This window comes from Mus caroli, chromosome 8 (assembly GCF_900094665.2).
Source record: "Mus caroli chromosome 8, CAROLI_EIJ_v1.1, whole genome shotgun sequence".
NCBI classification, from domain to species: Eukaryota; Metazoa; Chordata; class Mammalia; order Rodentia; family Muridae; genus Mus; species Mus caroli.
The window spans coordinates 87,847,502-87,851,011 of NC_034577.1; the positions used below are offsets into that span (position 1 = coordinate 87,847,502).

Genomic DNA, 3,510 nt, shown 5'->3' on the forward strand with positions numbered 1-3,510 from the left:
CTCTGCAGGGATTGAAAATGAATTTTTTACTCTGAGATTTTTGTCTCTTTTGAATTGCAAAGAGCATTCCTCTTGAATTTGCAGCCGATAAAATGAAACATGTTTTAATAACACATCAAGCACCTTAGGAGACAACTGTCAAAAATCCACGCTATCTTTAAATCACTTTAATTACATTTCGCTGAGTACAAAATACTGTGTAAGAAACCACTTAACTTTATTGATGCCATAGTATTTTCCATGTGGTTATGCTATGTGCCATCTGCATAAGATGATTTGTCCAGTTTGGAATGGAGACATAAAGTAAGAGATGGATTTGAAAAGAAAGCCTCAAAACTGAATAAGACACCTGCAGAAGTTCATGTGAAAGTTTTAATATTAAAAGACTAAGATGGCATTGAGTAATAAAACAACTAAAATTGATTTAATTCTTACCAGGGCCAAATATGTATGATGCACTTTCCATGTATCTTCTGCATTATGTTCCTCGTAGTTCATTCAGACAGGCGCCGTTACTACAATCGTTATATAGATCCAGAATCCGAGACTTCCTGACTGTAAGTCCCCATAGCCTGGAATACGTTAAATCACTGGTGACAGAAATGCACAATTTCACTAATTGCATCACATCCCAAGTGTAATTTATGATGTCATAGTATCTGATGTAAGGACTTTATAGACTTCAAATGTGTTGAAATGATAAAAATGCATTTTATTTTTTACTGAGATCTTTTATAATTTTTGTCTGGACTCTGAAATCAGTGGTGTAGATTTTGGCATCAGCATGAAAGCATAATTATTTGAGTGAGCAGCTGAAGGGCTAGTTGGCTGAGTCACATGTAGGGGTGTATTGGGATGGATCTGTGTCTAGGAGGGCATGAGAGCCTGCTAAAGGGGGAAATCTTTTGTGACTGTATGTAAAGGACCATCCACTACCACTGAGGCTGCCTCTCAGTCTCCTATGCTAGTGTAGATCTCACCTCCCTCGATTGTCACAAGTCTACAGTGTCACTTTATACAAGAATATTGGCCACTTTCAGTCTTTTAGATCCAGTTTACTAATTTACCCCCATGATATTCTCCTTCTTTAACTTCATATTCCCCAGTGTCATTTTAGAAAACCATCAGCAACTGTCTCCAGAAAACAGGCTGAATGTTATTTCTGTGTCTGTTGACATGATCAGATATTTTATGTTCATTCTTTGACTAACATGGCATCTCATATTAATTGAGATTTAGATGTCAAGTCGAACACCTTGCATTTCTAGGACAAGTCTCACATCACACAATGGATGGTTATATTTGTATGTTGTTGAAGTTAGCTTGTAGGGAACGTGTATGTCAAGTTTCGACGTGAGGAGGATGCAGAGAAAGCTGTGATCGACTTGAATAACCATTGGTTTAATGGACAGCCGATCCATGCAGAGCTGTCCCCAGTAACTGACTTCAGGAAAGCCTGCTGCCGCCAGTATGAAATGGGAGAGTGCACAAGAGGGGGCTTCTGCAACTTCATGCATTTGAAGCCCATCTCAAGAGAGCTGCGACGGGAGCTGTATGGGCGCCAGCGCAAGAAGCATAGATCCAGGTCCCGATCCAGGGAACGGCATTCCCGATCCAGAGACCGTGGGCGCGGTGGTGGCGCGGTGGTGGAGGTGGCGGAGGACTGGAGCCTGACAGGAGGCGGTCAAGAGACCGGGAGAGATCTGGACGATTCTGAGCCGAGCCCTTTTTACCGTGTGTCTGCTAGACAGTGTTGTAGTTGGTTGACAAGCCAGTTCATAATGGGATTTAAAAAAAAAAAACAACAACAACAACAACAACAAAGATGGGTTTCTGAATAAACTTTGTAGTGATTAAAAAAAAAAAGAATCTTGGGAGTTATGATCACACACTTCTTTGTGTGTGTGTGTACATTCATACACATATATGTGTGTGTGTGCCCTTGTGTGTACTTTTGTGTGTGCCTTTGTGAGTGTGTGTGTGTGTGTGAGTGTAAGTCATAGGACATAATCAGACGTCATCATACCACCCACCTCCTTTGTGGACAGAATCTTCCATTTGCCTGGAGTTCACCAGTTAGGCGATACAGGTTGGCTGGTAAGCTTCATGGATCATTTTGTCTCCCTTTCCCCAGTGCTAGGATTACAAGTGAGCCTGACCAATACAAACATTTTAAGTCCTGGCAAGCTGTCAAAACAAACAGCAATCACTCTCAATTAAAAACAAACAAACAAACAAAAAAAAACATTCAGAGCCAGGCAGTGGTGGCGCACGCCTTTAATCCCAGCTCTTGGGAGGCAGAGGCAGGTGGATTTCTGAGTTCGAGTCCAGCCTGGTCTACAAAGTGAGTTCCAGAACAGCCAGGGCTATACAGAGAAACCCTGTCTCGAGAAAAACAAAACAAAAACCATTCAGAATCCAGTTATTGCAGTAAAACATTCAATATTTAGCAAAAGTTCTCAAGTTTTTTCGGGACTCAAGTTTTTATGCAAAGTAAGTGCACTTTAGCAAGTAAGATAGCTATCCTTGGCTTTCTCTAGTTGTCTCTGTTTGCCTTTAGTCAAAGATAGCATCAGTTCCTCTGGGTTGAAAGTGTCCAATTCTTTATGAAAGATTGTGAGAAGGGTAAGTATTATTCCTTTAAACATCTGGTTAAATTGATGCTTTTCTTTGTGGGAGATATTTTAAATGAATAATTTAAATCACATACTCTAATCTTCTACATTTTCTTTTTTTCTGAGCTAGAGTTAGAAATTTCACTATTCATAAGGATTTGTTCATTCCACCTCAGTAATTTAGGTTGTTGACATAAAGTTGTGCTAACATTTCCTTAATTTGTGCATATAACATTTCTGCTAGCCTATGTATATTTCTTCTGTTATATTTGTACTGTTACTATGAGACTACTTTCTCATTTTTTTTTTTGATTGGGTTAGGTAAGATTATGCTGGTTAACTTTTTGCCATAGGTTAACTTTCTGTGGTGCTTTGGACATCAGTATTTTTTAGCTCATGAGGAATGTGTTTACATTCTGTATTTTTCAGACCTTTGCCTGTCCCCTTCTTCCAGAGCTCCCCTTATATGTGAGGGGAAGTGCTGGTTATTTCTCATGAGTCTTTGAAGTTTGCTTCATTGTTTCCCCCCTTTCCTCTTCTTTGTCATTTGATTTGCCTGCTTTCTATTGGCCTATCACCAAGTTCGCTGCTTGTCCTATCATCTAAAAGTCTACTGGTGAGCATCCCTATTTAAAATGTTCAGTTATTGAATTTTCAGCTGCAAAAGTTTAGACTTTTTTAAAAAGATTTTTTTTTAAACTTTTCATTCATCAAATGACGGTAACATCTTCCTTACTTAACATGGCTTCATTTAGTTCTTTGAGCATATTTAACAGTTCCTTTGAAGTCATTGCTAACCTCAGCATCTGAGAACACGTCTTGTTTCTATTGATTTGCTTCTAAATATGGTTTCTCATTTCTCATTTCTTTGCATGTTTCATGATCTTTTGCTGAA

At 39.1% G+C, this 3,510-nt stretch overlaps 1 pseudogene; it reads left to right on the forward strand.

Moving 5' to 3' along the window:
• Positions 1 to 446: 446 nt before the first annotated feature.
• On the forward strand, positions 447 to 1,782 carry LOC110300888 (annotated as a pseudogene).
• The last annotated feature ends 1,728 nt before the right edge of the window (positions 1,783 to 3,510 follow it).